The 23,651-nt window shown below is 38.5% G+C and overlaps 1 protein-coding gene across 4 annotated transcripts in view; it reads right to left on the reverse strand.

Moving 5' to 3' along the window:
* Nucleotides 1-23,651, reverse strand: part of ARPP19 (cAMP regulated phosphoprotein 19) — a 974,666-nt gene that overhangs the window by 697,652 nt on the left and 253,363 nt on the right. The window contains exon 1 of one of the 4 annotated variants that reach the window (XM_050797954.1): nucleotides 1,210-1,219. The exons of the other annotated variants lie outside the window; for them this stretch is intronic. The gene's annotated coding sequence lies outside the window, so the exon portion shown is untranslated. Of the gene's footprint in view, nucleotides 1-1,209; nucleotides 1,220-23,651 lie in introns of those variants that run through there. 4 annotated transcript variants of the gene reach the window in all.

Consider the following 23,651-nt stretch of genomic DNA (forward strand, 5'->3'; position numbering starts at 1 on the left):
CATTGGTACTGAACACAAAACAATGACCTGATCCCAGGGCCAGCCTCACGTGTACGCGACTCATGCAATCCAACAGGGTCCTGCACTTAGAAGGACCCCTTGCTTGGTTTAAGGAGCTGTTGTTCCATCTTGAAATTTGTATTAATTTTTCAAGAAGATGCCTCAAAGTTTCATTTTGCACTGTACCCTGAAAATTATATAGCCGATCCTACCTGATAAGGTCTGCATTTGGTATTGCACAAATATGTTTCAGATGGACACTAAGAAGGAGTATTTGTAATGTTTCAGGAGGAAAAACTGGCTATCTAGGCCAACGATATTTAAAGCTGATGTCCTCTGGGCCTTGTCTTTCCCATAGAATTAACTACTTTTAAGGATAGGGCCTGCTCCTGAATCATCTCCATAATTTCCAAATATACATCCTGATGCTTGATGCAGGGTTCATTGAATATGTTGATTAGCTGATCAAAGAACCAAATGGAAATTGGTTTATTAATATTATTATCACCATCAGAATTATAAAGCTTTGTTATTCTTTATGTGGTTTTGCGAATATATAGTAAGCTCAAAAAGAATGTGCTTGTTTTAAATATTTTGCACAGGAGAAAGAAATGAATGCAAGAAAAGCACAAAGAAAACCACATTAAAAAGTGGCAATGTGGTGAAATGATTTTTTCCTGTCTACTCTCAAGAGTTTTTACAATATGTTCCATATTCTGTTCTTCAGAGGAAGGGAATGGACTCTTGGGGCCAACAGACAGAGCTTGGATGGCATATTTCGTGGTTAAAAATCTTCACCTTGGCATCGAATATCCTGGCTTTGTTGTTTACATCTCTGTGACTCTGTCTCCCCATCTGTAAATTGGGAATGATTGTGACTACTTCACAGAGTTGTCATACAGATTAATAAGATGATGTATGTTTTTACACTCAATATAGTACCTAAGATGCAGAAAGTATTCAATAAATATTCATCATGACGGTGATGATTCTAAATAAATAAATAAATAAGAGGAGCAACAAATACCCTAGCCACCGAGGTGTTCCCAACGTAGACAGAGAGGAGAGGATGGAGATGCCTGGTGTTGGGAGAGCCAGTCCTGTGCACACAATCTTTCGACTTTTGTTTGGCTACATAAGAATGGGCCATGGTTCTGGACAACTTCCTTACCAAGAGATAAAGGTCCATACAGCCTATGCTGAACTTATCCCCCTGTATGAAAATATCTTTCTGTTTTAGATTCAGTGGCCTTCAGACAGGCACCCAGATTTCTGTATTTCAGACTCCACAGGGGAGGGGTTGGGGCACTTGTACTGTAGCTGCCTGAGACAGTTACAGAGTGGCTTTGCTGGCCACAGGGAACTGATGCCTTGTAAGTGTCTGGATCTTCTATACACTCTCGTCTTGCTATAAGTAAATGAGATATGATTTGAGTCTGTTGTTCATGTTGTCTGTTCTCAGTGACTTCCAATCATGCACTGGTCTGTTTTCCAGGGTGGCATTAACTGCCTTCTTAGCTTGGCCACACTGCCCAGCCTCCCAGTGAACAGCAAAACACTTGAATAACTTCAAGGCACAACTCAGGGTCATTGAGTGTTTTCCTCAAACATCCTTTAGGGCTTGCCCCATGTTGCTTGAAGGATGGCAAAACCGAGAAGAACAATTTTTCCTTTTGGAGGCCAGAAGGTGAAGTAGGGCTTTGACAGCCTTGTAGCTGTGGCAATGGCAGCGTTGTCAGGAACCATGGTGATGGTGGCTGAATTAGTGGTGGCAACAGAGAGATATACTTGTTGCAGCAACAATGGCATGTACAATATGACTAGCCAGGTGACTTGGGGAACTTTATGCCACTTTATTGTGCATAATTTTCCTCAGCTATTAAATGGAAATAGTAAAAGTGCCTACTTAAAAAGTGTTGGAAGCATTAACTGAGTTGAGATGATTAAATGAGATAATATATATCAAGCAGTGAGCCCAGTGCTTTGGGCTCAATGAACAGTTGCCATTATTGTCATTAGCATTTCTGTAAACAGAAGCAAGAACAGTGGTGTGGGGAGCAGTGGAGAATGACAATGGCAGCATTAACCTCAAAACGTTGGCTCAGCTTAGAGTCTTAGCACTTAAGTGGAAGTTCTGGCCCAAGGTTTTTCTGCAACCTCGTTCTGTCTCTGATTTGATGATGCCTTCTGCAGTTGAAGTGACCGTTTTATTTTGAGGTTTGATAAATAAAACAAATGTGAAGCATAGCTCAGTCCTCTGCTCCTAGGAGGAGCAAGAGTCAGAACTGAGAGCAAATCTTGGATCAATCACTGTGACTATAAGAAATTTACTGACTTCTCCAAACTCTTATTTTTTTTTTTTCAATATGTGAAGTGGAAGTCAATGGCACCTACATTATATTGTGGTCATAAAGATTAAAAGGAGAGAATGTAACGCAAAGGCCCTTCCTGTGTTCTAAGTAATATAAACATTTTCCTATATTTCATGTTAATTACTATTTTGAAGACAATTGGGCAGCTATTGTTTCCCCCATTTTATAAATGAGGAAGTGAGTCTAGAGGCATTAATTTTCTCAGAGTCAACCACTAATGAAGGGCATAGCTAGGACTTGAAACCCCCTTTCTTTTTTCTGAAACTGAATCCTACCCTCTTTTCATTTTTAAAGGCTTGGAACCTTTTCTCTATATTAAATCGTCACCCAAATCCATTACATAAAACTTATCAAAAAGAAGCGATTTTCCTGCTTCCTCTCAGCCCTGTCACTAGCCCTCAGGACTCTGAGGAGCATGGCTTGCAAACCTTTGCCTTCTGTAGGGAGACTTCCCAGGGACCTGAGTCCTCCACCTATCACCGAATGGGGTCCCAGACTCTGAGGTCAGATGTCAATCTGATCAGCTGGGAGGTTGAACCAGGAGACCCCAAGGGCCTCTGATTCTGGGCCCCATCACCCCGGGGCTCAAAACAACACACACAGGACACATTGGGGGTTGTGAGAATGCACAGCTGTGAGTCCATCTAATGCGGGCAATGCTGTCTATGGCTCTGGAAAGCCTCTTGTGCTGCTTCTCATTGGTGCTACTTGTGCTTCTTGACCTTCTGGAGTGATTCTTTCTGTTTCTAGGGCAAATGGAGAACCTGGAGAATAATTGCCTGGTAAGCAATCAGAAAAGAAACCAGGGTTCAGAAATAGCTTAGTGCTTCCAAAGATAGTGGAAAAAAAAAATCCCAGTCAGGCAAGTAGCTCAAGGTCAGGATGTGGGCATCTAGCATTTCTCTCTGCAGGGATGGAGGCCTGTAGAGTCAGGAAGATTTTGCATGCTCAGTGGTGGCTTTAGTGATGCTAGCACTGTTAAACCTGGGACCTTTGCTATACGCTTATAAAAAGCAGATTTCCTGGGCTTCTGAAAATACACCTGCTATAGGATGTAGTAACCTAATTCGGTATAGAAAAGAGCATTCTCTGAAATCAGCAACCAGAAACCAGAACACTATGGGGACAGGGCTTTAGGGAGAGTCTGATATATGTCCCCTGAAGTTCGCTGGTTTTAGTCTAGGGCCGATGCAAATGTTGGGAAGGTGGGAAGCCAGTTCCAGGAGTCTGCACCAGCAGGTTCTAAAGGGACTGTGCTTTAGTGGCTGTGAAGAGGATGGGGGCCAATGCTTGGCTTGCCCCATCGTTCTTAGGTGTAGCCCTTCATGAGGACATAAGAAAACTCTGTGGTTTCTGAGGCTCCACATGCAGGAGGATGAAGTTGGAGGCAGAAGTCCATGGGGATTCCAGGCAAAATAAGGGGACACCTAACCAGGGGGTGTATTTGAAATATGGGGACCCAGGGGAAGCTGCGGCTCCTCCAGAAAGCCTCAGTAAAGGGAGTGCCCAGGGAAAACCAGACATTGCCTGTAGATAAACATGTGCATCTCCTAGTGGAGACCACCATACCGCAGAGGACCCCAGCCTCAAATGGAAACAGACTGAGCAGGGCTGGGATGAGGCTGCAGCAAGGGAGGGCCCAGGGTGCAACATTCCAGGAGAGGCTCACTCCCAGGGCTGGACAAGTGCAGGGCATGTGCCCCTTTTGTCCTGGTCGTGAAAATCAGAGGGAGCCAGAGATTTCTGCCTCTCCCACTCTTCTGCCTGCTCCAGCACACGGTTGGAGCCTCAGGGAGGAAGATTGGGCCTTGATAGCCAACCCATTTCTCTCCTCTATCTTCCTGGAGCCACAGTTCTAGTCTATGTAGACTTGAGCTTTAAATTGGATCTGAGAGTGAACTTCCTTGGACTATATATTAATAACAGAAAGGGTCTGAATAATTGTAGAATTGGCCTAAGACATGATCAAAGGATTCACAGGAGTCACTATCAAATACAAAATTTGAGGGGATTGATATCACATGGCTGAAAAGTTGACATTACAGAAAGCAAGTTTATATAAAAAGTTATTAAGGCTCTTTAAGAAAGTGGTTGCATATGACAGTGTGTTCGAAGAGGCAGGAAGAAGAAGGTATAGTAGAAAAGAGGTCAAGCAGGGAGACTTTCTGTTTTCCACTCTTTAAAGTTAGTGGTCCTGTGGAGAAATTGAATATTCAACAGGCCTAGGTTTCTATCCTGGCTTCATTACCTATAGCTGTGGAATTTGGATGAAGTCCTCAAGCCTTTGTTTCATAACTTGGAAGTAGGGATAGGAATCCCTACTCCCACTCTAGGGTACTGTTGTGAGAATAAAATGGCATAGGAGAAATAAAGTACCTTGACATTATGCTTAGCACCTAGAAGACGGGCAACACATGTTGGCTCTTTCCCTTGTTCTTGCCCCTGTTTCAACGAGGAATGGAACTTTTCAGGGTACGTGTATGAGTGTTGTATGCGCTGGGTGTGTGTACTGGAGAGAAAACTGGAGAGAAAACTGGAAAATATGGGACTGGGTGAGCAGGAACTCTAAATTTATGAATAACACAACATGCTTCCAGTCTGTGTAGGAAAATAATCTGTTTCAAGAAATATTTGAACTGAGTGCTTAGGTTTGAGTGTCGCTGAAACTATGAAAGCCCTGTGAAGCCTTACGAAAGTCATATTGGGCACATAAAAGACATGCTACTTTCTTCAGTGGGTAGCAAATCTGTGGACCTTGAGAATGATATATGCGTGAAACTAATAAATAGCTTTCAAGATATACGGGCATAACCACAGAAGTTAGAATTGGAGCTGCTTTTTTTTTTTTTTTTTCATGTTCATTCTTAAGGAAATTTGTGATACATAGAGTCGAAATAATATCTTAGGAAGTTGACGTCATGGAGGTCAACCTCATTTTCCTACCAGGTAGCTGTCAGGGAGATTGTCAAGTCCTGGGCCCAGTGTCCCAAGGGAATTGTCCTTTATGATATTTTTGAAAATGTTCATGTGTATAACAAAATTCTAGATTTTCTTTGTGCTTTCCCGATTTCTGGAGGAAAACATTTCCTGCACTGAAACAGTTGCTTTTGGCCAATCATTTTGTTCATATGAATAGAGAAATTAATTTCTTTATCTTGATGTTTAGGTTTAGAATTACCCCATATTTACCTCTGTCAACATTTTCATGGGAGGGAAGAGTAGTTACTATATTGGTCTTTCTTGGAAATTGAACACTTCTTATTATCATAATAATGGTATTTATGCTCTGGTATCAATGGAATTTTTTTTTTTTCAGTACAAATTTCATTTTAAAGGTCTTTGTTCAGACATTTAAAATCCAGCCATAAATATTTCTCTGAACTTGGGCAGGGGACGTTTAAATTATAGTCCTTTGAAAAAAAAAAAAGAAGTAAAAAATTCCCCCCATCATATTGGAACACTGAAATGAGAGCACACTAGAAGTGTATTTTAGGAAAAAAATATAATATTCATATCAAATAAGGTTTCTGGTCATTTTTCAAAGTAAAGAAATGTAAGATATACAAGACTTAGTTGCAAAATGCGTCAAATGTACTATTTATTAAATGTACTATTTCATATTTCATGAAATTAATAATTTTATGTTTTAATCTACCCAATATTTCCTGGATTACCAACACTTTACCTATATCATAATGAGAGAAGATAGGTATATTTTATGTAGGTATATATGTGCAGTGAATTCACATAAAACTCAGAATGAAATTGGAGAAACAGGATCTAATAAATGCATGAGTGAGATCAAAAGCACTCTCTGTACTATTTCTTTCCTAGATATGATTGGCAGTGGGACCTCTTGGCTTAGTACACAAACAGAGGTTATGGGGAAGAAAAGTGCTGGCATTTTACACAGTTTATCTTCCATTATTGTATTTAATTTTTGAAAGGACATTGGAATCCTTTGGGAATTCTATCACAGCCTGAAATTCTGCTACCAATTACACATTTTATTTCTGGTTGATTTAGTGATAAAATTTAATATGCCTTAAAATAATATTGGAAACTTGCAAGGACAAGTACCCCTTCATAAATAGAAGAGATATGTCCCTGAAAGAGTATGTTTTTATCTTTAACTCTTTACAAACACCATTATTATAATAACTAGATTCTATTTGCTATCCTAGAATGTACTAGTAATGTAATTCCAGAGGACAGGGTTGGAGGGACTCTTCTAGGATTGATGGGTTTGTGCTTGGGTGAGAGGTCATGATGGCTGGAGTAGGAGAAGCAGACTGATATAGGTGGTAGCTGGGGAGAGAGAAGACTCTTCTAACATGTACCTCAGTCTAAAAAGCTTGGAGCCAGTGAAGTCTTCCACAGTTTTACTCAGTGAAGATCTTCCTCCAATCATACATTCATACACACCTCATACTTCCAATGTTAGGTACTCCTAGATAAAGTGTAACATGGAAAGTAATGTTCACAAACGTTCATCCATCTACTTGGCTCAGTGTGGTTAAGGATGACAATACTTCACGTGCAAGTGGACGTTTTTCCAACTGCCAATGAAAACTTCATTCCAGAGCAGACCAAAACACATCAGGGTTCGTAACACGGATTTCTCAGCATTTTTCACCGACTTCTTAAAAATTTTCTTCCTAGTACCCCAAATGTGTTTCTTTTAACTTCTGTAAGGTTGAACTGAAAACGTTCTTGTGCTCTCTTCAAACTCCAAACTCTTTTTCACATAAATCCCAACACTGATGATCAGTTGTCAAAAGCAGATAGGCATAAACATGTAGATTCCATGATGGGGTTTAGGCATCATACTCATCATACTTTTAAAGGACAACAGGCCTTCTGTAGGTGCTGTGTCTGTATTTAGGCACAGGTATCTTGACCATGGCTTTGTTCTTCTAGTTTTTAGTTTGATAAAAATTTACCAGGAAACAAACTATTAAAACATCTGACTAGGTCGACTAGAAAGTATAGCAGATGAACTATAAAAGACAACACTCAAGAATGTATGGCATTTCAGCCTTATTGTAACTTTCCAATTGTTTTAAATGCAGTCAATGACTGAAGGCAGGCAGGTTAGTAAGCTCGGTTGCTCATAATAATAATTAGAGATGAGACAGCCACTCTACTGGCTTATGGAAGACTGTTTCCTATATCTCTTTGATATAATTATCTCACATTTCATAGACTGTAGTCTTTTCATCAGTGCAAGCCTGGTAATCCTTTTGGTTATAACTCACTGGAGCCTTTTCAAGCAGGAAGGATGTACTTTAGTGGAAGGACAATTTACTAAGACAATGGTTTAAATCTTATTATGATTACTGGACTCTGATCTTTCTGAAATGCTCATAGCAATGAACTCTTCAAGAATCAAGCACCTTGGGTCATCTGAAAGTGTGTTCTACCCAAAAGTCTCTCATTGACTTTTAACAACAGACATATTAGTTTGCTGAACAGTCTATCAAAATTTCATATGGGCTCTCCTTTTAATAAATTCAAGTTACTGTTTGTTTCTTTTGTGGACTTTTCACTGGGCATTGACTGGAGACCAAGCTGTAGAAACAGAGATGCCCGGCTATCAATGATCATGCAGATTTGTACTGTGAAATCTCTACCAGAAACAGTGCCTGCAGAAATGACCTCTTAAAAGGCTATTAATCTAAAATATTAAAAAGCATAGTTGTATTTAGCTGCTATTCTTTTCAATTTATATTTAATGAGAATTTACTTCTCACCTTAATAAATAGAACTCAAATTCATATTAGCATAATAGAGGCTCTTAACAGTCCTGCAGCAAAGAAATCTATTAAATTCTGTTTATTCCAGTGCTTCCCAGTGTTATTGACTAGGGAAGACTTTTAGTACATTTGACTCATATTTAGGTTTTAAGGAGATTGATGTTCCACAAAACACAATGTGGTAAATACCAGTCTAAGGTGATTATTAATTAAAAAATGTGTTCAATGCCTTCCGTCTGAATGTTGTGATATCGCTTTTAACTAAGTTGAAATCTTAATGAACAGTATGCAAATAATTGCACTACAAATCTTCAACAGACCCTTCTAACTTTAAAATTTGGCTCCTACAAAAAACACAAATGACATAATTTTTATACAAGACATGTCTCTATGTATTCTGGTTTATATCTTGAATAGATTGAACATTTATATCACTGCACTGTGTTTAATAAATGTGTAGATAGGTATGTGCTAGGCAAATCTAGCACTATATAAATATCAATTACTTAATCTTAATAATAATACAATGAGATAGATACTCTCCTAATTTTATAGATGAGGAACTAAAATATAGAGAGGTTAAATAATTCATCCAAGTCAACATGGTAAGTGATAAAGCTGGGTTTTGACTCCATGCAGCTGAAAAACAGAGTAAGTGTTCCTCCCCACTAAGCTGTACTGGTGCTCTTGAGCATTTTCCCCAGATTGATAATGTTCCCACACAGCTCTTCCTCTCTCATACATTCATATTAATCTGGATCTCTGTGATTGGGAGCAGCAAGTCAGCAGTCTTCCAGCAAAAGAGGAAGGAAGTCAGTGAGGTGAACTCATCATAAGCCTGACATCTCTCACCTTGATGAAGTTGAAGTCTAATATTATGATGGTAACTTTTACCAGTATTTCCTTTCTGATTTCCATCACTTTTTTCCTGGAGCTTAAATATGGATCATGTTCTGTCTCTTTATCCAAGTAGCCAGAGAGGAAGAGAGGCCGAGTCGTTGGGAATAAAACTCATTGAGCCAAGTTCTAATTCTTGGTCTGCCACTAGTAAGGTGGATAATGTAAGACACGCCACTTATCCTGTCTGAGCATCAGTTCTCTCATCTGTAATATAAGAAAGTTGAGCTAAGTAGATTTCAAGACCTGCTCAAATTTATAATTATATACATGGCATTTACTGTCAAATTGTTTTTTTTTTTTTTTTTTCTTTAAAGATGATAAGAACTAGAAAGTCACTGAGCAATGTGGCTTTTCCTGTAAGTTTGTGCTCCCTGGAGTGTGTATAGGGAAAAATTCTCATTTCCTTTTTATTCACATATAAAACTTTTGGCCACCAATTGTGTAGGTTTCCCGCCCCCCCCCCACATCAACCAGTTCTCCAACACCAGCTGGATATCCTAAAAATTAACTCAATTCTGACACTAATTGCCCAGTGTTAGCACAGACCCCACTGTTAAAGGAGTGAGCCCTGCAAGACTGCCCCAACTTCAGATGTGAATTGCAAGCGGTGAGTTCCCAGGTTACCCACAGCTTCTGCTGGATGTGACTACAAAATATCTGTTTTCACAACCTCCCCTCAGATTTTATCATTCACTAGAACAGCTCACAGAACTCAGCAAAGCAGTTTGCTTACTAGATTATTGGTTTATTATAAAAGGATACAGCTAAGAAACAGCCAGATGGAAGCTATGCGTAGGACAAGGTATGGAGGAAGGTGCATGGAGCTTCCATGTCCTCTCTAAGCATGCACCCTGCCAATACCTCCCTGTATTCAGCAACCCAGAAGCTCTCCCAACCCCATAGTTCAAGAATTTTTATGGAGGTCTCATCACATGGGTATGATCACTTATAAATGCAAACTCTTCTCCACTTTCTGGAGGATGGGGCGTGAGGCTGAAAGTTCCAGGCTTCCAGTCATGGCCTGGTCCTTTTGGTGATCCACTCCTATCCAGGAGCCCACCAAGAGTCACCTCATTAGAGCAAAAGATGCATCCAGCACCCCCTGTTTCTCAAGAAATTATAAGAGCTTTGGGAGTTCTGTGCCACATATACATGTGTGTGTGTGTGTGTGTATAATGTCACAAGTAGATTGAAGAATTCCATGGTTAAGAAAATGCCTTCAACAGGGATACTGTGATTGGGAGGTGACTCTGAAGGTCCTTGCTCCCTCCCTTCTTGCAAACAAGCTTCTCCACAGTGTTGTAACTATTCAAGACAAATACACAGTCTAGGATCATGCAAGTTAGACACAAATCTAGGATCTCCCCACGTTGTGAGCCTATGAATAAAGAGCTGTATCTTATTCATCAGAATATTGCCAATAGTATTTAGCACAGTGTGCTGCACATAGTAGGATGTAACAATAACGGGTAAGTTAAATTGAACTCAGTTGGGAGATTTGCTTGATTAAGCATTTAGTTGCTGATGTCTATTGGGAAGCCAACAGTGTGGGCAGCACAAGCAGCCTGAGGGGTGACATAAAAGAGGGGGTCTTGACTGTTGACATCCTTAGAGTTTGGTAGTCAATTTAATGAAGAGGATATTTATGTCTGATGCAATATTTACTGGACATGTGGTTTGCTCACATCTTCTCATTAAAAAAATGTCCACTGCAAAAGAAATAAAAATCTTGGAGAGGTTGTTGAAAGTTAAAGGAAAAACTATCACTCCAAATATGAAATTAGGATGTTAGGGTGGAATATTGAAATGTTCCCGTGGAATAGAGAGCTCAAGACACATGCCCCAGCATATGACAGGATCTAGTCCCAGAATATTTCTACTCTTCAAGGCCAACAACCCAAAATGATGTATTTCCTCCACCATCTGACATTAATGAGATCTAAGAAGCTATGATTTATTTAATGGCTCTCATAGTAACCAATGAAAAACATCTGGCACCACCTACAGAGAAATAAAACCTTGGCTTCTTGGGCATAGACCAATAGAACATTTAGTTTAGTCAAAACCTCTGAAAAAAAAAAAGAGAGATTAGATAATTTTGGAAATAGTGGAAATACCTCTTTCAAATGAAGAGGAATTGACTGTAAATCTACATTTTCTTACTGAAAATTGGAGTTTATTAATATAATTCATCAAATTAGGAAGCAAAATTGATTAGAATTATTTGATTGGAATTGCATTGATTAAGGAAGTAAACAAAAGCTATAAATCTAATCATGAAGAAACATTATTCCACAAGGGAAGATGTTGGATTGGCATTTAGAAAATAGTTGATTTTTAGAGCAGTTCTCATTTAATTTCCAGAATTATGAAAAGTAACTAAACTTTGACTTAAACATATAACACTTGATAAATGTGTCTTAACAGTGTCTGAAAAATGCTAGTAGTTTCCTAGGAAAATAAAAATAGGTGAAGTGAAAGTAGAACAATAATCTTGGCCACTTGCTCAGGTTAGATATTTAATTTGAGTAATTCAGGCAAGAGTCATCCCACTGTGATCTCAGTAATGCTGTGATTCCCCCTCAGCACCCCCTGCTCCATGTGCAGATTTAGCCTTTATGGATGAAGGAATATGAAGCATTTGTTTTTAGAAAATAAAATGTTGCCCTTTCACTCAAAACATTTTCCCCTGGAGAGCCTCTACAGATCAAACATATTCTTTTTCACAATTGAACCAATCCTTGCAAAAGCTGTGACCACAGTTTTTGATTTATTTTGGCCGGTGATGAAAGGCAAGCACTTTCAAAACGATTCAACCAATGACTCTCACTAGGGAGAGCACCCCGGGTGGAAACACACAAAAAAACATTTTGAAGAATGGTGCAAATATGTTCTCTGTTAAAATGTACTTTCTGTTGGGATTCTATCATTTGAAAACATTTGCAATGTCTTGCAGAATTTAAAAATATTTCCAGTCATTTTGTGCCTAACCATACTATATAGTCGGCTACTTTCTGGTCTTTGAAATCTACTTAGAGTCATATCTTCCAATTCGGGCTGGAAATCATTCTCATGCAGGCAGAGGTGTGCCCCTTTACTAACATCTATATAGCTATCATATGCTGTCAGAGATTCTGTCCGGACGCATCCTTCGTATGACCACTTCTGCTCCACCTTAGCCCACGATAATAACACCTCTGCTTAAACAACTGCAGAGGCTCAGAAAGGATCTTCCTCCTTTCACACTTTCCCTCCTCTAAAGTTTAACCTTCCCATGAAAGCCAGATTTTCAAACTCAAATAATTTCTCATTACCCTCCAACACTTCGCACCACACTTGCAATAAAACTCAAAGTCCTCACAAATCCATGCCAAGGGGCATAATTTTGCCTCTGCCTCTCAGACCTCATTTCCACTCTCTTTGCTCACTCTGCTCTACATACTCTGGTCTTCTTTCTGTTTCTTGAAACACGCTAAGCAAGTTTCTGCCTCAACACCTTTTCTGCTCACGCAGCCTGGAACCCTGTTTCACCAAGAATTCACCTGGCTCATGTCCTCACTTCCTTAGGTTTCTGCTCAATGACACCTCTTCAGAGAAGCATTTCTCGACCTCCTTGCCACTCTCTAGTCCCTTATCCTGCTTTATTTTTTTTCAAGCACATACCACTACTTGAGATATAATTTATTCACTTGTTTTATTGTCTGTCTCCTAAACCAAAATAGAAACCCTTTGAAGGCAGGGACTTTATCTGCTCTATTTATTACTATATTCACCTCACATAGTAGGTTTTGAAAAAATGTTTTCAATGAATGAATTAACGATTCTACCTCTATGATTTCCTCAATGCTTGTACAGATGGTCCCCAATTTATGATGGTTCAACTTAGGATTTTTTGATTTTACGATATTACCAAATTGATACACATTTAGTAGAAGTTGTGCATTGTGTACCCATACAACCATTCTGCTTTTCACTTGCAGTTCAGTATTTGATACATTATGTGAGATATTCAATACTTTCTTTTAAAATAGGTTTTGTCTTAGGTGATTTTGCCCAAGTGTAATCTAATGTAAATGTTCTGAGCATGTTTAAGGTAGGCTAGGCTAAGCTATGATGTTTGGTAGGTAAGGTGTATTAAATGCACTTTGACTTACAATATTTCATGGGTTTATCAGGATGTAATCCTATTGTAAGTCAAGGAGCATCTGTATTAGTTTTCTAGGGCTGCCATGGCAAAATACCACAAACTGAGTGGCTTAAACAACAGAAATTTATTGCCTCATAATTCTGAAGGCTAGATGTCCAAGACCAAGGTGTCAATAGGGTTGTTTTCTCCTAAGGGCTGTGAGGAAATAATCTATTCCATGCTGCTCTCCTAGCTTCTGGGTATTGACTGGCAATCTTTGGTGTTTCTTGGCTTGCAAGAGCATCACCCCTATCTCTTCCTTCGTGGTCATATGGCTTTCTCCCTGTGTGCATGTCATTGTCCAAATTTCCCATTTTTATGAGGTTACCTCTCATATTGGATTAGGGCCCATTCTACTCCTGTATGACCTCTTCTTAATTACATCTACGACAACTGTATTTCCAAATAAGTTCAATTCTGAACTACTGGGTGTTAGGATTTTAATATACGAATATTGAAGGTCAGGATTCTCTAGAGAAACAGAACGAATAGGATATATATACACAGACATACACACACATCCTCATATATATGTATATATGAGAAGGCTTATTATGTGAATTAGTTCATATAATTATGTGGGCTGAGAAGTACAATAATATGCCATCTGGAAGCTGGAGAGGCAGGAAATCCAAGAGTATAATTCAGCCTGAGCCTGAAGGCCTGAGTGCCAGGAGAGCTGCTGGTATAACTCCCAGCCTGAAGGCCTGAGAACTGGAGTAGAGGTGGTGGTGGTGGCGTTATTAGTCCTGTAGGCCAAAGGCCAGAAAACCAGGGGCTCTGATGTCCAAGGTCAGGAGAAGATAGATGCCCCAGTACTATTCCTTTGCCTTTTTGTTCTTTTTGTTTTGTTGTCATACATTTTACTTTTACATGCATTGGGTTCTCAATGTATTGAATATGCTGCCCATATTGGTTAGGGCAGATCTTCTTTATTCAATCTGCTAATGCAAATGCTAATCTCTTCCAGGAACACCCTTACAGATACATCTAGAAATAATTGTTTTACCAGTTCTCTGAGCATCTCTTAGCTCAGGCAAATTGACACACAAAATTAACTACCACAAGGGGTTACAATTCAACCCCTAATAATGCCCCTAGTACTGTGATCTGGCATGGGACTCTAACTATTTGATAATTAACCCTTGCTTTGCAAATGAACTTTGCAGACAGCCTGTGGGTGAATTGGGGATTGTGCTTGTACTTTAGTGTCTTTAGCATCTCAGTTGTTGGAGATGATGATTGCTTTATCTTCTGACAACGGTTGTTTATCATCCATGGGGATGGAATTACTCTGATCCAGCCTCACTCAGATACAAAGAGCCCTTTGATCAGGAAGGTGCATTTATAAGATTGCTAGTCAATCAGTGCCCAGGGAAGGAAGCACTAAGAGTCTGCTGCAGATCTGCAAGCTAAGTTTCATTGGCACCAAATTTTAATAGCACAATAATAGCTTATAAGAGATAGTATATATGCCCTTCTGGGGCTAATTCACATAAAGCATGTAGCACAATTGCATACTGTATATTAAGTACATGTTATCTGTTCTTTTCAGTTTACAAAGGGCCTTCACAGAAATTAATGTGTTTATTCTAAGGAGTTGCTTGGGTGATCATTAATACCTTCATTTATCACACAGATATGAGCTAGATATGAGTGCCTTGAGGGCAAAGACTGAATCTTATTCATGTTTTTAACTCTAGCATATGGTATTTAATCGAAAAATCTTAAATTGAATAGATAGGTTTCAGTAGGTTAGCTAGTTAGCTAGTTACAGATGGTGCCAGTAAGGCTATTCTTGGTCATTGTCTGACCATTTGCTTGTGTTCTGCTCCACAGCTACTCTAGCAACTCCAGTGATTTCTTAGAACAGAGTCTGATTCATTGTAGGCACTTAAAACCTTGTTAAATAAATTAAATGAATAAGCACTTTTTAAAATAAAGAGGTAGCGTACAGTGAAATAAGGTACATGAAACTATATAAATATACCATGGATAGTTTGGAAAGAGTTCAATATCATGTCCCAGTGATGGTGCATCACTTTCAGGACAGTAAAAAGCTAGTAAAAGTCTAACTTTGTGAACTATGGAAAATAGCTGGAAAACTTTTTTTTTTTTCACTCAACACAAGCTTCTAATGGTTTAGAGATTTTAAGATGAGAACTGTGAATCTTTGCCAACCCCTTTATTTTAACACATGCCTTTATATTTAAAGTGGACTTCCTACTTTTTTAAAATCAATCTGGCAATCTCTTTCTTTTAATTGGGTGTTTAGAGCATTTAAGTTTAGTGTAATTTTTAATACAGTTGGATTTAAATATATAACTTCTTTCTCTTCATTATTTCTTTGTTCCTGCCTGCTTTTGGATTACTTATTTTTTATTTCATTTTATCTTCATTATTTATTTATTTTTTAGTTTTACTTCTTATAAGCAGTGATTGCCTCCTAAGGTATATAATTAATATCTTTAATTTATCAAGTTCCACTTTTAAATAATGTTATACCAATTCTTGTATACTGTAAGAGTCTTAAACTAGTATACTTTCAACTCCCCCTCCCATCTTTTGCATTATGGTTGTCATACATTTGACTTACATATGTTATAAACTTCACAATATATTGTAATTATTTTTGCTTTAGAACATCAATTAACTTTAAGAATGATTAAAATAAGAAAAATCTTTTATATTTATCTCCATTTTTGCCATTTTATTTCTTTATATAGATTCAAGTTTCTGCCTGACATCATTCCTTCTTCCTGAAGAACTTCTTTTACATTTTTCTTATAGTGCAGGTCTGCATGCAATGAATTATCTCAAATTTTACTTGTCATAAAAAGTCTTTATTTTCATTTATGAAACCCTCATTTTTCAAAGGTATTTCCATGAAAGATGGTATTCTGGGTTGACCGTTGTTTTTCTTTTCTTTCCTTTTCTTTCTTTCTTTCTTTCTTTCTTTCTTTCTTTCTTTCTTTCTTTCTTTCTTTCTTTCTTTCTTTCTTTCTTTCTTTCTTTCTTTCTTTCTTTCTTTCTTTCTTTCTTTCTTTCTCTTTCTTTCTTTCTTTCTTTTTCTTCCTTTCTTTCTTTCTCTCCCTCTCTTTCTTTCTTTCTTTCTTTCTTTCTTTCTTCCTTCCTTTCTTTCTTTCTTTCTTTCTTTCTTTCTTTCTCCTTCCTTTTTCTTTTCCTTTCTTTCTTTCTTTCTTTCTTTCTTTCTTTCTTTCTTTCTTTCTTTCTTTCTTTCTTTCTTTTCTTTCTTTCTTTCTTTCTTTTCTTTTCTTTCTTTTCTTTCTTTCTTTCTTTCAATACTTTAAAGATGTCATTTCATTGGCTTTATGGTTATACAACTTCTAATGAGTCTGCTGTAATTACGATTGCATCTCTGTATGTGATGTTCTTTTCTCTTTGACCATCTTCAAGATTTTACCTTTATCTTTAATTTTCAACAGTTTGAATATGCATATGTTTTTTGTTGTTGTTTTTATCTTGTTTTGGATTCTCTGGGCTTCTTGGATCTTTAGTTTAATATCTTAATTTTTGGAAAAGTATCAGCTAAAAGTTCTCTTCACATATTTCTTCCACCCTGTTCTCTTTCTCTTCTTCTTCTGAGACTCCAATTATAGATATGTTAGACTGTTTAATATTATTTACAACTCTTGGACTCTCTGTTCTGTCTTTTTCACTGATTTCTCTCTTTGTGTTTCAGTTAGGCTAATTTCTACTCTCCTGTCTTTAAGTTCATTGAGTTTTTCCTTAGTTATGTTCAGTCTACTGTAAGCCTGTTAATATAATAATTCTTATTTTTATTTATTTCTAGCTTCTCTATTTCTCTTTCTTATGGTGACTCTGTTAAAATTCTCCCATGTATTCATGTATATTTCCACTATATTCTTTAAAATATTTATCCCAATAATTTTAAACTTCTTTTCTGATCTAATATCTGAGTGATCTCTGAATTTGGTTCTGTTGATTTCTTTCTTTTTTTTTTTTTTTTTTTGAGACGGAGTCTCGCTCTGCCGCCCAGGCTGGAGTGCAGTGGCCGGATCTCAGCTCACTGCAAGCTCCGCCTCCCGGGTTCACGCCATTCTCCTGCCTCAGCCTCCCGAGTAGTTGGGACTACAGGCGCCCGCCACCGCGCCCGGCTAGTTTTTTTTTTTGTATTTTTTAGTAGAGACGGGGTTTCACCGTGTTAGCCAGGATGGTCTCGATCTCCTGACCTCGTGATCCGCCCGTCTCGGCCTCCCAAAGTGCTGGGATTACAGGCTTGAGCCACCGCGCCCGGCCGGTTCTGTTGATTTCTTTGTCATTTGACAATCGATTGCTTTTCTTCCCTTTTTATGCATCTCATCATTTTTGATTAATTGGTATACATCACTGTAGAACAGTAGAGGCACAGGAAAATACATTTATGCCTGGAAATGGTCTCACCTCTTCTTCTGCCAAACCGTGTGTGTGTGTGTGTGTGTGTGTGTGTGTGTGTGTGTGTGTGTAGGGGGGGATATTGAGTCAATGTAGTGAGAAGTTGAGCAGGGTTTGTTGTTGTTATGACTATCTTTAGTGTGCCACAGTCTTCAATCCCTCTAGCATTGAGCAGTTGTTGCCTGGTACATAGATTGGAAGCTGGGGAGCCAGAGGGCTTTTTCAGTGCTAGTGCTTCATCTTCCACTTTTAGCCATCCCTGCATACCTATATAGCACAGGAGGTAGATGTCCACGCTCCTGATCCTCCCCCAGTGGTAAGCTGCTGTTGCTTGCTGCTCAGTGTTTGCTAGGTTGATGGTAGAGGGCAGAAGGTTTGCTACTATCCTGATCAAGCTTTTTAATCAGAGCCTGTGTCTCATGGGTTTAGCTTTCTCATCATCTATGTCTTTCCTTTCCATAGCAGCCAGACTCTGTCTCCTATCTGTAGGAGGTTTTACATGATAGAGTGGTTCATATGTGGGACAGCAGTAAGAAACCTCTGATGATACTGGTATGGCATTCTGGAATCAGGACCCTTTCCTGCTCTTCTTCCTGGAATAGAGGTATTTTTTGTTTTTTCCTTCTGATGGATGTTTATCTGTGCCCTGAAAAGACAGGGGTTGTGTTGCCTCCCAGTGGATTATGGCCTTTGCCTCATACGAGAAAAGGTTCTGGGTAGAAGAACAGAGCTTAAGTAGTCCTGCAGTGGCGGCTTATTCCTTCCTGCATACCTGAACAACTGAGGGTGATTTCTTTGGTTTCTCACCATGTACTCAATCTTATTGGCACTCAGTGGAAGGCTACGGAAAATGGCCTGTGAGAGTTAATTCCTTTGTGTTTGGGGGCTCCCAAAAATTTTACGTGGTCATATTAGCCCATACTTGGTCTTTAGCATTTGTAAGACTTTTAGCAGATTTCTTTTTACTTCCTTGGACAGTGGCCAGTGCATCTTTCTGCTATGCTGAGCCTGTCTGCATAGCCTGTCTCTTCTTGGAGGTGCCTATTCGCCTTTGCAATTCAAGCTACTTGATTACTCTGAAGCATCAGCTCTTCCAAGGCTTCGAGAAAAGCGATGGTTTTGTAGTTTATCTGGCATTCCTTTGCTGTTAGGGTGGGAGTGACCCTCCTTTTGGCTTTCTATATCGTAAGCAGAAACAGAACTCCTCTATATCCTTTATTTTACAGAAGTGCAGCACAGGCATGCAACTCAATCACATTGCCATTAGAAAATGACACAACTAAAACTAGAACCTATGTCTTCTGCTTCCTAGTAAGGCTCTTGCAATTATTCCAACACACCTAGGACCTTTCCCTTCCTCCCATCTGAGTTTTTTCCTCTCTCTCTCTCTCTCTCTCTTTGATTCACATCTCATATTTCATGATCAAATTTCCTCCAACATCAAGCCCTTGGCCGCCTTCCTCTCTGTGTTTTCTGTGTGGGACATTTTAGTCATTCTCAAGACCTCAGTTATCATCTCCATACTGATTGCCTAAAACATCCATTTAAATCTTTATTTCTAATCCATACATGATATTTCCACTTGTTAATTAAATATATCTAGGTGGCTGTGGATTTTACTCTCTCAGATTTAACAGCTACTGAACTAAATATTTAACCTCTTAATTCCCCTGCCTTTCCTGCCTCCCAATTTCCAGATCAGTGCTCTTTGCTGACCCTGTTTTCCTATCAGTGGTACTAAGGATACCCTCCTTATCCTGGTGCTTTGGAATCACAACTTTGGATTCATCTTTTATAATTGACTGCTTATCTATACCTGCAAATCCTTGTAATAAAATAATGACACTTCCCTCTGACCTTGCTTTCTTATCCCTTCTCTCTTCCATGTAGTTTAGGCCTTTTTTTGCCTTATTACAGATTATTGCCACAGCATCTTAAATGTATCCACGGCCTCTATTTTTTCTTCCATCCAATTTCTGTTTCCTTACCTTTTCTTCCCTTCCTCCAGTTGCCAAGCATCCACAACATATACAGCTTCCTGAAAGATAGCTTCGTCTCATCACTTTTTGGTTTAAGAATCCATAATAGCTCAATATCATTTTGTGGGTAAAATCCAAAAATCTCACATTTCAGAATTCAGGCCCTCTATCTACTCAATACCATGTCTGTTAACCTCGCATCACTTTTTACTCTGCCTATTGGAGTCACTTTAGAGTCTACTTTTCTGAATTCTCCACAACCTCCAACGCCCCATCTCACACACACACACATCGTACAAAGGTGCATAAATGCTTACAGAATTATTGGTGACACTCTCAACTACTGAAAACAAACAGCTTTAAATATCCAATTTACTATGTGTGTGTAGATATAGGTATAAAGAAGTTTCCTTTTATTGGACTGGCACAGTGATGACAATATGATTCTTTCTTACAGAAATATTCTACAAGAGAATAGTTAGTATTGGGAAAAAAAAATGCCATAAGGAAGAGCATCTTGCCTTTCAGTGAGGAACAATAAGTGTACTGATTATATTTAGATTTATATTCCTACATTTATTTTATAGTTGATTTAGGAAGCCTTCTCTTAAACATACCAATACGATGTTTAAATGAAAAATAGATGAGGAAGTGATTCCTAAAAGAAGTGCCTCTTTAAAATTTTGTTTTGGTCATTTGAATGAAGATTGTGTACCAAGAAGCAGAATGTCAAAGATTATTTGAAGCCTGTCAAAAAAAATTACTGGTTGTTTGAGATTTTCGTTTTCTGGATGACTTAGAGCGGGGGCACAGGGCCTGGTGGTAAATCTTGGCTTGTTTGATAACTTGATTCTTTATATTATTCCAGATGTCTACTCCTCTGAATTATTTTATATAGGAAGGGATGGGGAGAAAAAAAGCAGTGATGAAACTAGATGGAATTGTTTAGATAGAAAGAATTCCATTTAAGTGTAATTCCCCTGATAGCATTAATTTGGTAAAAACCCTGGTACATGACCTGCTCCTAACCTTATATTGAGCAGTCAAAGATAGCTTTTAAAAAAGCATTGTCAATTCTAAGCTGCAATAGTTCTTGTTTGCCTCCAACAATGGTACCTCATATCCTGTGTGGAAAGTAACTAATAAGGGCCTGATTGAAGTTTTGACTTCTATTACTTCAGCCATGGTGGAGTCCCCTGAGGATGAGTGGGAAATGCCACTAGACCTGAGTTGCTCTGTGCCTGATTTCTGAATTCTTACCCTTACAGCAGTATTGCTGCTCAGATTCTAATAACGTTTGTGTATGTCAGTGCTTGTCCCCAATAATGCTCAGGCATTACACAGAAATGGCATGAGGAAGTTCACATTCATCATTGCAGGACTGTGCTAGCAAATATTGGTAATTCATTTATTACCTCCTCCCTTTTAATATCCCTCCCTTCCCTCCTCCCTCCCACCGTCCCACATTTTCCTTCCATCCTTCCATCCTTCCTTCCTTCCTTCCTTCCTTCCTTCCTTCCTTCCTTCCTTCCTTCCCTCCCTCCCTCCCACTGTCCCACCTTTTCCTTCCTTCCTCCCTTCCTCGCTCCCTTCCTCCCTCTCTCCCACCGTCCCACCTTTTCCTTCCTTCCTTCCTTCCTTCCTTCCTTCTTTCATTCCTTCCTTTGTCTTCTCTGTCTCTCTCCTTCTCCCCCTTTCTTCTTTCCTCCCTTTCAAAAATAGGTATTTTAAAAATAGTATGTTTTGCCTTATATCAGCTGCCCAAAACATGATTAAAAATTGGTTGTTTTCTCTCTTGGCTGACTTCATTCTTTCCTCTTTTAAAGCTTCTCTATAGAGTGTAAAGATGGCCAGATGAGGACAAAGTGGGGGAAATAGTGTAGAGAAGGAAGGAAATGTGGGATAGCAGACACTAATGCAAAGGTTAATTGAGAGGTGTAACAGCCAAATATGAGAAGGGAAAAGTAAATTGAAGTTGTAAAGAAAAAATTAGAAACGATAAACAAGTGAAAGACTTCATCCAATGATTTATGATGAGATCTCTTAATATGCGAACACTTCAGTTTTATTTTCTGTACAATGGGAATGCTGTTCTTTCTTGGCAAAACACTCTTTGAAATCTATGTATCATAGTCAGTCTTCAGTAGCAAATCATTAATTTTTCTTTCAAAAAAAACAGATTTCTAATGAATGCCAGTGTCAGTTATTTTTTCTCTGTTTTAAAGCTGTAGTGTGTATTGGAAAATATTGATTATTCAAAAATCACGTTGGGCCTTTCTGGCTAGTTCATAATACATTTCTTTCTTTGGCCTCTCAGGTTATAAATTTAATAAGGAGACAAATCTTAACAATTGTGCCTTTTACACTTAGCTTTAGCATGCATGTACATGCTCCAAAAATATGTAAAACCTTTTGGATTATTAAGCTTTTAGAAAATTATTAAAGTATTATTATTATTAAAAGTATTTTATTACACTTTATAAGCCAACTTGAAAGGACAAGGCTTTAACCATCTATCTGTAGGTCTACCTTCTGGTTGATCTTTTGTAAACTGATTTATTTAATTTGTCTTTTCAGCTAGAATCCAATCCTGTGTCACTAAATTTGTTAAATAGATAAATTTTAAAATTCTGTAAAGGACCCATTTTGTGGTCTAGCTCTGGAGGCTTGCCTCTCCTTCTTATTGTCTTAGATTAGGTGAGGAAAGATTATAAAAGAGGCATGATTTATTGTTGTAAAGATTCTTTTCTGTTAATATATTCCATATTCAACCTCTTGGCCTATACCTTACTACATTTTACATTACTTCATTACTGTACATTTTGTTATTGATTTCGATTAAATCCATTTGGAAGTCAATATTCACAAAAGTAAAAACAGGGGGTATGTTAGACTATTATATACAGTCCATTTATCCTCCTCTATCATACCACTGAATGTGCATTAAAGATCTGGGCGTCTTTTCTGCCTCTTCGGTAAATCTCATCATGAGGTGTTTCCAAAGCATAAATCGTATCCAGCTTATTACTTATCAGGGAATTCCAAGGATGTAGAGCTGGAAGATGGTGAGTGTTGATAATATGTTAAAACAATCCCCACTCCCCAAACTGTTCCTTTCCTCCTGCTAGTCCTCTCACTGGCTAGGTGAGAGATTCAGTTTATTATTTACCATGTCCTAGAAGCCCTCTGTTTGTGAGACAGCTCGTTTGCTGGCCTTGCTGATCCCTAGGCAGAGGGAGGCTTCAGCAGTTCCTGGGAAAGTGACACCTTTGCTATTAGCATCAGCTTTGTGGGGTACTATGTACAGGGCCAAAGAATGCAGCATTTCTCTGGCCAGCTGAGATCAGTCAGCTCTGATTAAGACAGAGTAACTTACCAATAGTGAAAATAGCCAATCAGCTGGAAACAGGCTTCCAAAGCTTTCAAGACACAGTCACCTGCCATCTGAGCAGCTACCATTCACCATCTATTGTTGCTGATGAGAATAAAGATCAAGTATGGGCAAGCACTCTTAAAAAGCTGCCAGTGATGACTCCTCCCCCACCCCATGTCTGGTTCCACCGTTGGTGATTCTAAAATAATTAACTGTGTTAGTAATAATTTCTCAAATCTGGAGAAACAAATACCCTTTTAAGAATAAAATGCTATTTTTGATATTTGGATCATCATTGTCTTTTTGCACTAGTTTTGATTTTAAAAACAAATACATAAAATATTGTTTTTCCTAAGATAGATTCAAAATAAATGAACAGAAGAAAATTTACCAAGCAAATGGAAAACAAAACAAAACAGAAAGGCAGAGGTCACAATTCTAGTTTCTGACAAAACAGACTTCAACTAACAAAGATGAAGAAAGATAAAGAGGCCAGGGGTTGTGGCTCTCGCCTGTAATCTCAGCACTTGGGGAGGCCAATCCATCTGAGGTCAGGAGTTCGAGACCATCCTGGCCAACATGATGAAAACCTGTTTCTATTTTAAAAAATACAAAAAATTAACCAGGTATGCTGGTGGGTGCCTGTAATCCCAGCTACTCAGGAGGGTG

Source organism: Macaca thibetana, chromosome 7 (assembly GCF_024542745.1).
Source record: "Macaca thibetana thibetana isolate TM-01 chromosome 7, ASM2454274v1, whole genome shotgun sequence".
Classification (NCBI taxonomy): domain Eukaryota; kingdom Metazoa; phylum Chordata; class Mammalia; order Primates; family Cercopithecidae; genus Macaca; species Macaca thibetana.